The sequence below is a fragment of the Phascolarctos cinereus genome, unplaced genomic scaffold (genome assembly GCF_003287225.1).
Source record: "Phascolarctos cinereus isolate Bilbo 61053 unplaced genomic scaffold, phaCin_HiC Scaffold_4;HRSCAF=312, whole genome shotgun sequence".
In the NCBI taxonomy this organism is placed as follows: domain Eukaryota; kingdom Metazoa; phylum Chordata; class Mammalia; order Diprotodontia; family Phascolarctidae; genus Phascolarctos; species Phascolarctos cinereus.
Genome location: NW_027555847.1, coordinates 187,079,987 through 187,093,040, shown reverse-complemented (window position 1 = coordinate 187,093,040; position 13,054 = coordinate 187,079,987). Strand labels below are relative to the sequence as shown.

The window sequence follows — 13,054 nt, the reverse complement described above, 5'->3', positions numbered from 1 at the left end:
ACTCAGGTACTCCTGACTTCAAGGCCAGTGCTCTACTCACTGCGCCACCTAGCTGCTCCTGAGAAATGAAGTCTTTATCAAGAAATTTGCTGCAATTTTTTAAGTTATGATTTCTAGCTGTGCATTTCCTTCCATCCTATGTTCCCCTATTCATCCTTTTCACCTTTTTTGTTGTTTCTTTTTTTTTTGCTATCATCCCATTATATCAACATATATTCATAATTTCTGTCTATGTGCATTCCTTAAAACTGTCTTAATAATGATAAAGTGCTTAGAAGTTATAAGTATCATTTTCCCATATGGGAATGTAAATAGTTTAACCATATTGGATTCCTTATTATTTCTCTTTCCTATTTACCTTTTTATGATTCTCTTAAATCTTAGGTTTGAAAGTCAACTTTACTCAGGTCTGGTCTTTTCACCAAGAATGCTTAGAACTCCTATATTTTATGAAATGTCCATTTTTCTCCAGAATGATTACACTCAGTTTTACTGGGTAAGTGATTCTTGGTTGTAATCCTAGCTCCTTTGCCCTCCAGAATATCACATTCCAAGCCCTTTGCTCCTTTAATGTAGACCCTGCTAAATTTTGTGTCATCTTGACTGTGACTCCATATTTGAATTTCTTCTTTCTGGCTCCTTGAAAGATTTTTAACTTGGCCTGAAAATTCCGGAATTTGGCTATAATATTCCTAGGAGTTTTCATTTTGGGATCTCTTTCAGGATGTGATCAACAGATTTTTTTCATTTCTATTTTCCTTGATAATTTTTTGAAATATGATGGCTAGGTTTTTCTTATCCTGGCTTTCAGGTAGTTCAATGATTCTTAAATTTTCTCTCCTGGTTCTGTTTTCTAGGTTAGTTCTTTTTCCAATGAGATATTTCATATTTTCTTCCATTTTTTCATTCTTTTGATTTTTGTTTTATTGTTTCTTATTGTCTCATGGAGTCATTAGCTTCCACTTGCCCAATCCTAGTTTTTTAAAGAATTATTTTCTTCAATGAGCATTTGTACCTTCTGTTCCATTTGGTTAACACTACTTTTTTTTTTTTTATTGCACCAGGGCTTAATTTATTGGCATGTCAATTTACAGTCAGGTGTTTTCCTCTCAATAGCAAAACATGAAGTCAGACAATTTCTAATCTGCCATAACATACAACTGAAAAGCTTCACTTTGAAAATGTAGCATTAGTCAGGTTATATTACTCCTTTTTAACTTTCACTATTTTTACACTGCTGCCAGAAGCTTTTTCAGCATTTGCTTTGAATTCAGTCTTCAGTGCATCTCTTACTGCTTTTGCACAGATCTGGGAATATCAGATATAACTGAGTCCAGCCTGTCTCCAATAGGCCACCATGGCTGCGGGGAAGGCGGGTGACAGGCGTGAGGTAGAATTCGACTGGCTCGTTAATTCTAGTTTTTAAGGAGTTATTTTTCTTCAATGTATTTTTGTACCTCTTTTTCAATTTGACCAATTCTGCTTTTTAAGGAGTTCCCTTTGGTGGATTTCTGTGCCTCTTTTAACAATTGACCAATTCTGTTTTTAAGGTGTTATTTTCTTCAGTATTTTTGTGCCCCCCCTTAACAAAGCTGTTTCATGATTTTCTGTATCACTACCACTTCTTTTCCCAATTTTTCCCCAGTCTGTCTTATTTGATTTTTAAAATCCTTCTTGACTTCTTACAAGAATTCTTTTTGGGCTGGAGACCAATTCACATTCTTCTCTCAGGCTTGGATGTAGTTATTTTGACTTCATGGTCTTCTGAGTTTATATTTTGCTCTTCTATGTTACCATAGTAACTTTCTATGATCAGGTTCTTTTCTTGTTTGCTCATTTTTCCAGCCCATGTTTTAATTTTTAACTTTATGTTAAAGTTAAGCTCTGTTCCTAGAGTGGAGGGGGCACTGTCCCAAGCTTCAGGGTTTTTTTTGGTACTACTGCTTTTCAGAGCTAGTTCGGGTGGTCTACAAGTTTTCACTTCTTCCAAAGTGGTATGAACTAAGGAGAGGTGTGGTCACTGCTCTCCTGACCTATGCTGTGGTCTGTGAGCAATCACAAGCATTTTTTTCTGCCCTGGAACTCTGACCAGGGTCCCCATTTCTGCTGGTCCTTCTTTTTACCCTGGAACAGTTACCTGGAATTGGGAATGGACAATGCAATGGAGTACTCCACTCAGTGCCAACAAATGGTCCACAGCAATCCCCTTCTTACCAGCTGTCCAATCCCCTTATCATCTGTGGGCTGAGAGCTCGAGAAGCCACAGCTGCCAATTCATAACCCTCAAGCCTTGACCAGGTATGGCCTGTGCTGGAATATGTTCTAATTTCACCCCAGAGACAAGCCTTTCTTGCCAACCTTCTAAGTTGTCTTGAGCTGGAAAATTGTTTCACTGTCCCTTTGTTGGTTCTGGTTTGTTGTGTTTGCTGGTTACCTTACTAGGTAAAGACCAAGGCACAGACCAGTGCACAGAGACATAGAGCAATGACCATACCTCTATCTGGATCACAACACTTTAAAAAAATCTTTTCTAAAAAAAAAATTAGACATTCCCCCATACTGAACAAGTTGGGAAAACAGCAGTATAAAAAAAGCCTAAAGCTTGGGATAGTGCATCTCCACTCCCAGGTAAGTGGACACCAATTTTAACATAAAATTCAAAGTCAAAAAATAGTCTGAGAAAATGAGCAAACAACAAACAATAAACAAACCAAAGAACCACATAAGACGACAACATGAAAACACCAACAAGCAGAGCATCAAAAAAAATGCACATTGGACACAAGCCCAATGAGAAATTCTGGAAGAGTTAATGAAAGAGATAAAAGAAAAGAGATAGAGAAGAATGAGGAAAGTAAATGAGAGTGATTCAAGAAAATTTTAGAAAGAGAATTAACAGCTTGGTAAAAGAAGCAGAAACAAATTATACTGAAGAAAATAACACCTTAAAGAACAGAATTGCCCAAATTGAAAAGGAGTTATAAAAGCTTGCTGAAGAAAATAATTCCATCAAAATTAAAATTAGGGAAGTGGAAACTAATGATACAAAAGAAACTAACTGAGATAAAAAGAAACAATAAAACAATCAAAAGAATGGGAAAAAATGGAAGAAAATGTGAAATATCTCATCAGAAAAACAACTTATCTGGATGACAGATTAAGGAAAGATGACTTAAGAAATATTGAAGTACCTGAAAATCATCATCAAAAAAAGAGTCTAGACATCATATTTCAAGAAATTATAAAGGAAAACTCCATGATATCTTAGAACTAGACAGTAAAATGGAAATTGAATGAGTCCACCTATCTGCTCCTGAAAGAAATCCCAAAATGAAAACTCTGAGAAATGTTATAGCCAAATTCCAGAGCTCACAGGTTAAAGTGAAAATAATTCAAACATCCAGAAAGAAACTGTGGCTCTATAGTCAGGGTTATACAAAATTTAGCAGCTTCCATGCTATGTTAAAGAATTGGAAGTCTTGGAATATGATATTCCAGAAGGCAAAGGGGCTCAGATTGTAATAAAGAACAATTGATCCAGCAAAACTGAATATAATACTTAAGAGGGAAGGATGGATATTTAATGAAATAGAGAACTTTTAAGCATTCATTCCTGATGAAAAGATCAGAGCTGAATAGAAAAATTTGTTTTCAAATACAGGACTCAAGAGATGCATAAAAAGGTAAACAGGAAAGAAAAAACATAAGAAATTCAAAAAGGTTAAAATGTTTAAATTTGTACATGGAAAGGTGATACTTGTAGACAGACAGCATGCCCTAATAATGATAAATTTCTTATGCTTGTAGACAGACAGCATGGATGTGAGTTGATTATGTTGGAATGTTCTAAAAAAAAGTGAAGAGGTAGAAAGAGGGATGCATTGAGAGACGGACATTGGGAGAGGAAGAATGGGAGAAATTATTTCACCTAGAAAAAGTGCCCAAGGAATAACTGTTACAGGGAAGGGGGAAATGGAGGAGGGTGGTGGGCAACGCTTGGACCTCATTCTCATGAGAATTGGTTCAAACAAGAGAAACACACACACACACACACACACACACACACACACACACTCTCAGTTGGGTATAGAAATCTATCTTATCCAGCAAGGGAGTTTAATGGGAAAGAGATAAGTAAAAGAAGGCAGGAGGTGATGAGAGGGAGGGTGGATTAAGGGAGGCAATGGGCAGAAGCAAAACAGACTTTTAAGGAGGAAATGAGTAAAAAGAAAGATAAGAAAAGAAGCAGAAGAAAATGAGAGTGGAGGAAAAACAGAGTTAGTAATCATAACTGTGAGTGTGAATGAGATGAAGTCATACCCTAAATGGAAGCACATAGCAGAATGGATTAGAAATCAGGCTCTAACAATACAGTTTAGAAACACACTTGAAACAGAAAGACACACACAGTTAAAATAAAGGGATCAAGCAGAATCTATTATGCTTCAGCTGAGATTAAAAAAAAGGAAGGTTCTGATCTCAGACAAAGTAAAACACAGCCAGAAGAGATAGAAAGAGAAATAACATTGACAATAACTGCAAACAGTATAAAATACTTGAGGGCCTACCTTAAGAGTCAAGACAAACCCAAGAACTAATATGAACACAATTACAAAATACAATTAATTGCTCATGGGTAAGCTGACTCAATATAATAAAAATGACAATACTACCTAAATTAAACTATTCAATACCATACCAACCAAACAAAGAATTATTTTATAGATCTAGAAAATAAAATAAAAAGATCTAGAAGAATGGAAAGTCAAGCTATCAATAAATAAAAAATGTGAAGAAAGCCCAGTAGGAGCAGATTTTAAAATGTTTTACAAAGTGATAATCATAAAAAAAATCAGATACTGCCTAAGAAATAGAGTGGTGAATCAGTGGAATACAGTAAGTACACAAGATACAGTATAAATGAACATAGTAACCTCATGTTTGATAAACCCAAGGATCCAAGCTTTTGGGGCAAAAACTCAATATTTCAGAAAAATTGCTGGGAAAACTAGAAAGCAGTCTGGCAGAAAATAGGCATATACCACTGTCTCATACTATACACCAAGACAAGGTCAAAGTGGATAAAATAGTTTGACATAAAGGGTGATATCACAAGGAAAAAAGAGTTAGAGAAGATCATGAGAAGCATAATGGATAAATCTGATTATACTAAGTTTAAAAGTTAAAAAAAATAAAACTAATGTATCTAAATTAGAAGGAAAGCAGGAAACTCGAAAAAAAATTTATAGCAAGTTTCTCTGATAAAGATTTCATTTCTTAAATACATAAAGAACTAAGTCTAATTGATAAGAATACAAGACAGTACCCAATTGAATAAATGGTCAAAAGCTGTGAACAGACAGTTTTCAAAAGAAGAAATCAAAGTTATCTATAATTACTTAAAAAATGCTCTAAATCATGATTAGAGAAATACAAATTAAAACAACTCTGAGGTACTACTTCATATTCATAAAAAGAGATAAATGCTATTGGGAATGAAAGAAAATAGGTACATTAATGAATGGCTGGAGGAGGTTAACTGGCCCAACCATTCTGGAGAATAATCTGGAACTTTGCCCAAAGGGCTATAAAACTGTGCATACCGTTTAATCCAACAATACCATTACTAGGTCTGTACCTCAAAGACATCAAAGGAAAAGGAAAAGGATTCACATGTACAAAAATTTTTATAGCAGCTTTTTTTGTGGTGGCAAAGAATTGGAAATTGAGAGGGTGCCAATCAATTACAAATGGTTGAACAACTTCTGGCATATGATTGTGATGATGAGGGTGACAATTTCAGACAAACTGGGGACTCAGCCAAGATGGCAGAATAAAGGTAGGGACTTGCCTGAGCTCTCCCCCAAATCCCTCCAAATATCTTAAAAAATAACTCTAGGGAGCAGAACCAGGATGGCAGAAGGAAAGCAGTGACTTGCCTGAGCTCTCCCCCAAGCCCCTCAAAATACCTATAAAAAATGGCTCTAAATAAATTCTAAAGCAGCAGAACCCACAAAAAGACAGAGTGAAACAAATTTCCAGGCCAAGACAACCTAGACGATTGATCAGAAAGGTATATTGCAATGGGCGGTAAGAGGAGTGCAGTTTGGAGTGGGCTCACAGGCCACAGTGAACCTGGAGCAGGCCTCAGAGGACTGAATCACTGGCAGCTGTGGTGGCTTCCAGGCTCCTCAATCCACAAACGCCAAAGACAACTTAGAAGGTCAGTGGGGAAAGTCTGTTTCTGTCGGTGCTGAGAGAGGAACATGGGATCTCAGCTCCAGTTCCCTGAGAGTATGGCCTGGGGGGGGGCAGCTGCCTCCTGAACGCTGCGCCCACAGACTGAGGGGGAATTGAGTGGCTGATCAGAGAGAGATTGCAGGGATCTGTTTGCCAGTGTGAAGCAGGAATCTCTTCCTTTACCCGTACTTGGATCTGGGTCACAGTTCTGGGTGGCGGTCCTGGAATGAGGAGGAGGACTGGCATGGTGGAGCTTGCAGTGGCTATGAAGAGAAAACCCTCCTCACAGTTACAGGACAGAAAGGAGGACTTGTAGTCACAGGCCAGGAAAGGAGTAAACACCTCACCCCTTATCATACCACATTGGAAGAACTGAAAATTTACAGTCCCTACAAGTATCTCTGAAAACAGCTACACAAACCCCTGAAGCTTGGGACAGTACATTCTCCACATTGGAAGCAGACTCTTACCTTAACAAAGAGTTTAAAACTCAAGTAATTGGCCGGGATCATGAGCAAGTAGCGCAAAAAGAGTCAGACTATATTATCTTACTTCAGTGACAAAGAAGATCAAAATATACAACCAGAGGAAGACAACAAAGTCAAAGCTCCTACATCCAAAGCCTCCAAGAAAAATATGAATCAGTTCCAGGCCTTGGAAGAGCTCAAAAGGAATTTTGAGAAGTGAGTAAGAGAAGTAGAGGAAAAACTGGGAAGAGAAATGAGAGTGATGCAAGAAAATCATGAAAAACAAGTCAACAGCTTGCTAAAGGAGACCATCCCAAAAAAATACTGAAGAAAATAACACCTTAAAAAATAGCCTAACCCAAATGGCAAAAGAGGTCCAAAAAGCCAATGAGGAGAAAATGCCCTAAAAAGAAAAATTGGCCAAATGGAAAAGGAAGTCCAAAAGATTACTGAAGAAAATACTTCCTTAAAAATTAGAATAGAGCAATTGGAAGACAGTGACTTTATGAGAAATCAAATACTGTAAAACAAATCCAAAAGAATGAAAAATTAGAAAACAATGTGAAATATCTCATTGGAAAAACAACTGACCTGGAAAATAGATCCAGGAGAGAGAATTTAAAAATTATTGGACTATCTGAAAGCCATGATCAAAAAAAGAGCCTAGACATCATCTTTCAAGAAATTATCAAGGAAAACTGCCCTGATATATTAGAACCAGAGGCCAAATAGAAATTGAAAGAATCCACAGATCTCCTCCTGAAAGAGATCCCCAAAGGAAAACTCCTAGGAATATTGTAGCCAAATTCCAGAGTTCCCAGGTCAAGGAGAAAATATTACAAGCTGCCAGAAGGAAACAATTCAAGTACTGTGGAAACACAATCAGGATAACACAAGATTTAGCAGCTTCTACATTAAAGGACCACAGGGCATGGAATATAATATTCCAGAGGGCAAAGGAGATAGGATTACAACCAAGAATCACCTACCCAGCAAAACTGAGTATAATCCTTCAGGGGAAAAAATGGTCATTCAGTGAAATAGAGGACTTTCAAGCATTCTGATGAAAAGACCAGAGCTGAAGAAAATTTGACTTTCAAATACAACTCAAGTGGAACATGAAGAGGTAAACAGGAAAGAGAAATCATAAGAGACTTATTAAGATTGAACTGTTTACATTCCTGCATGGAAAGATGATATTTATAACTCATGAGACCTTTGTCAGTATAGGTAGTTGGAGGAAAAAAATTATATGTATGTATATAGTATAGATAGATAGATAGATAGATAGAGGAGCATGATAGATGATAGATAGATAGATAGAGTAGATAGATAGATAGATGAGGCACATGAGTTGAAGATTAAGGGGTCATATCTGGAGAATAAAATTAAGGATGAGAGAGGATGAACTCGAGAAGAAAGGGAGAGGTAGAATGGGGTAAATTATCTCACAAAAAAAAAAAAGAGAAGTCTCTTACAGTGGAGGGGAAACGGGGAAAGTGAGAGGGAATGAGTGAATCTTATTCTCATAGGATTTGGCTTACAGAGGGAATAACATACACATTCAATTTGGTTTGGAAATCTCTCTTACCCTACAGGAAAACAGGGGGAGAAGGGGACAAGAGAGCAGGGGATGATAGACAGGAGGGCAGATTGGGAAAGAGGGTAATCAGAAGCAAATACTTCTGAGGAGGGACAGGGTCAAAAGAAAGAATAGAATAAATGGGTAGGATTAAGGGAAATAGAGTTAGTTTTCCACAACATGTCTACTATGGAAGTGTTTTGCATAACTGCACATGTATAACCTATATTGAATTGCTTGCCTTTTCAATGAGGGTGAGTGGGGAGGGAGGGAGGAAGGGAGAAAATTTGAACCTAAAATTTTAAAGATATGTTTTAAAAAATGGTTTCATATGCTACTGGGAAATAAGAAATACAGGAAATTGGGTACAGAAGTCTATCCTGCCCTACAGGAAAATAGAAGGGGAAGGGGATAAGAGAAAGGGGGGAGAGATAGAAGAGAGGACAGACTAGGGGAAGGAATATTCAGAATGCATGCCATCTTGGGGTGGGGGGGAGGGTGAGATGGGGTGAAAATTTGGAACTCAAAATCTTGTGGAAGTAAATATTGAAAATTAAATATAAATAAATTTATATTTAGAAAAAATTTAAAAAATAACTCTAAACAAACTCTAAAGCAACAGAACCCAAAAAAGAGGGAGTGAAACAAATTTCCAGCCCAAGGCAACTTGGAAGGTTGGCTTGAAATGTCTGTTGCACCAGGGTGAGAGAGGAGTGCAGTGCTGACCAAGCCCAAGCAAAGCTGGAGCAGGCCCTGGGCTTTGAGTCACTCACAGCAGTGGCAATTTCCGTATCTCTCAGCCCACAGACACCAAAGACAACTTAGAAGGTCAGTAGGAAAAGTCTGTTGCACCACAGTGGGAGTGGAGCACAGTCCAGCACAGGCTGTGCCAGCACAGACAGGGCCCAACAAACCAGCAGCAGGCCTTGGGAGTGACTGAATCAGCAGTGGCAGTAGTAGTGGCTGCTTCTTGAGCTCTCAGCCCACAGAGAGGAAGGGGGTCAAACACTTGGTCAGAAAGAGATTACAGGTGCCTCTTTGCTAGCACTGAGGCAGGACTTTGTGGCTTTTCCCATACTCAGATGTGTATCTGTTGTGGCAGTCTGAGGGTGAAGAGGAGCACTAGCATGGCACAGCTTGCAGCCACAGCAGAGGGGGGCGGGCCCTACTCAAAGTTCCAGGGCAGAAAAAGAGTTCTTGTGTTCTCCCAGAGATAAGAACACAGGCCAGGAGAGTAGTAAACACCTCTCCTTAGATCATACCGCCTTGGAAAAACTGAAAACTTACAGGTTCCTAGAAATATTTCTGAAAAGAGCTGCACAACCCCTTTGGACAGTGTGTTCTCCACCCTGGAAACAGAGCCCTACATTAACAAAGACTTAAAAGTCAATTAATAACCTGGATAAATGAGCAAACAGTGGAAAAAACCTCTGACTATGGAATGTTGTTATGGTGACAAGGAAGATCAAAAACACACTCAGAATAAGACAACAAAGTCAAAACTTGTATATCTAAAGCCTCCAAGAAAAATGTGAATTGATATCAGACCATAGAAGACCTCAAAAAGGATTTTGAAAATCAAGTAAGAGGGGTAGAGGAAAAGGTTGGGCAAAGAAATGAGAGTAATACAAGAAAATCATGAAAAATGAATCAACAGCTTTGTAAATGTGACACAAAAAATACTGAAGAAATAATACCTTAAAAAACAGTCTAGGTCAAGTGGTAAAAGAGGTTCAAGAAGCCAATGAGGAGAAGAATACCTTTAAAAACAGAACTGGCCAAGGGAAGAGGAGGTCCAAAAGCTCAAAGAAGAAAAAATTTCTTGAAAAATAAAATGGAGCAAATGGAAGCTAATGATCGCATAAGAAATCAAGAAACAATAAAAGAAAACCAAAAGAATGGAAAAATAGAAGACAACATGAAATATCTCATTGACAAAAAATGACCTGGAAAATAAGTTATAGGAGAGATAATTTAAAAATTATTGGACTACCTGAAAGCCATGATCATAAAAAGAGTCTAGACATCATCTTCCAAGAAATTACCAAGAAAAACTGCCCTGATATTCTAGAACCAGAAGGTAAATTAGAACTTGAAAGAATACACTAACCACTTCCTGAAAGAGATCCCAAAATAAAAAATTCCAGGAATACTAGGGTCAAATTCCAGGTCAAGGAGAAAATATTGCAAGCCAGAAAGAAATACTTCAAGCATGATGGAGCCAGAGTCAAGATAACGCAAGATTTAGCAGCTTCTCCACTAAAGGACCAAAGGGTTTGGAACATATTCTGGATGGCAAAGGAGCTAAGATTACCTACCCAGTAAAACTGAATATAATTCTTCAGGAAGCAAAATGGATATTCAATGAGATAGAAGACTTTCAAGCATTCTTGATGAAAAGACCAGAGCTGAATAAAAAAAAAATTGACTTTGAAATACAAGACTCAAGAGAAGCATAAAAAGGTTAACAGGAAAGAGAAATCATAAGGGACTTAATAAATTTAAACTGTTTACGTTCCTACATGGGAAGACGATATTTGTAACTCATGAGACCTTTCTCATTATTTGGGCTAGTTAGAAGGAACATATATAGACAGAGGGCATAGATGTGAGTTGAATATGAAGTGATGATATCTAAAAATAAAATTAAAGAGAGAGAGAAATGTACTAGGAAAAAGAGAAAGGGAGAGGTAGAATGGGGTAAATTATCTCATATAAAAGAGGTAAGAAAAAGCTTTTGCAATGGAGGGGAAGAGAGGAGATGTGACAGGGAATGAGTAAAATTTACTCTGATCATAATTGGCTCAGAAAGGGAATAACATACACACTCAGTTAGGTATAGAAATCTATCTTATTTGCCCTAAAGAAAAGTAGGAGGGGAAGGGGATAAGAGATGGGTGGGAGTGATAGAAGGGAGGGCATATTGGGGGAGAGGGTAGTCAGAAGCAAAACATTTTTGAGAAGGGACAAGGTGAAAGGAGAGAGAGGATAGAATAAATGGAAAGGGGAACAGGATGGAGGGAAATATAGTTAGCAATAGTAACTGTCAAAAAAAATTTGAAGTAAGTTTCTGTGATAAAGGCCTCATTTCTCAAACATATAGAGAACTGAGTCAAATTTAAAAAAAAAAATTCCCCAATTCATAAATGATCAGAAGATATAATCAGTTTTCAGATGAAGTAATCAAAGCTATCTATAGCCATATGAAAAAAATACTGTAACTCACTATTGATTGGACAAATGCAAATTAAAACAATTCTGAGTTACTACCTTTACTTATTAGATTGACTAATAGGACAGAAAAGGTAAATGATGAATGTTGGAGGGAACATGGGAAAAGTGAGACTTTAATGCATTGTTGGTGGAGTTGTGAATTGACCCACACATTCTGTAGAGCAATTTGGAACTATGCCCAATGGGCATACCCTTTGACCTAGCAATACTACTACTAGGTCTGTATCCCAAAAGAAATTTTAAAAAACAAACAAAAAGGAAAAAGATCTATACGTACAAAAATATTTATAGCAGCTCTTTTCTAAGGGCAAAGAATTAGAAGTTGAGGGGATGCCCATCAATTGAGGAATACTTGTGAACTTCTCTCCTTGCAACTAGTCAGCTCTGACCAAAAGATTGAATCTACAATCAACATCATGATCTCCTAGCAGGACTTGTCCTTGAGATGCCACATATTCTTAGTCAGATGGCAACTGAAGGGGGATATAGAGGGAGCTATCCTTCTATCTATTCCTCACTGGACATGGCTCAAAACAGTCTGTAGCTAGAAAGAAAAGAAGGAAAAGACCATGTGGGGAATTGTCCTTTGTACTGGTTGTTTCTACTTAAATGCTTCATCATCTCAAAGCAGTAAACTCTCTTAGCTCTGAGTTACATATATCATCAGACATAAGTTATTCTATAGGCCTATTGATGTTATTATTATTGCTTTAATTTTGTTTGCTGTTATGTGTATTTACCTGTACTAAATAGATATAAAAATGATATTAGTATACTATATACTGTTATGTGTATGTAATATATCTTGAGTATACTTTAAACTTGTGGTCATTGAAGCATCCTGTCAAGTTGGTGTTTTGCATTGTGCTTTGTCTATTGCAATTATTATTGAGATATATGTTTGGTAATTACTTGTAATGCTGGGTTAATTATCCTTTTTATATTATATATATATAATTATATATACATATATGCATACATATAATGTTATATATTTTGATGTTACGATGCATATTTTCAGAAGTCAAGCATACTGCAGCTGGCTTTTCCAGGGAGTGCAAAAGTACAAATCCAAGGAAGGAATGTAAACTAAGTGCCTTCAAGGATATAAGGAAATGAATAAGAGAAGTTGAGGTTCCGTGGGTCAAATTAGAACCTCTTGTATTTCAATTCCAAAAATGAGAATATGCACTCCAGAATGAGGGCACTCAGGCTAAGACAGCTGGACATGAGATTTGGTTTCATTTTGGAGACAAACAAGTGTGGCAATTACAGTGGCTATATTGGCATCAGATGATTGTTATCTTCCCACAGGGTACTGGATTTATAAGAGGAACAAGCATTAGAGTGATATAATGGAAAAAGAGGGAGAGAACAGAGAGAAGTAAGTTGCTGTACACATTTTGTGATACATTTCAGATTAGAGTATGAGTGTTATACGCTTGGCTACAGCAGTAGTGCTGCCATTTTTTAGAACAAAGAGATCTTATGGAATTGGCTAGAATAGACTGATGTTGCTGGGAGTGGGGTG

The 13,054-nt window shown here is 37.2% G+C and overlaps 1 pseudogene; it reads right to left on the bottom strand.

The window, feature by feature from the left end:
* Window positions 1–1,075: 1,075 nt before the first annotated feature.
* Window positions 1,076–1,371, bottom strand: LOC110201200 (ATP synthase F(1) complex subunit epsilon, mitochondrial-like; annotated as a pseudogene).
* Between the last annotated feature and the right edge of the window lie 11,683 nt (window positions 1,372–13,054).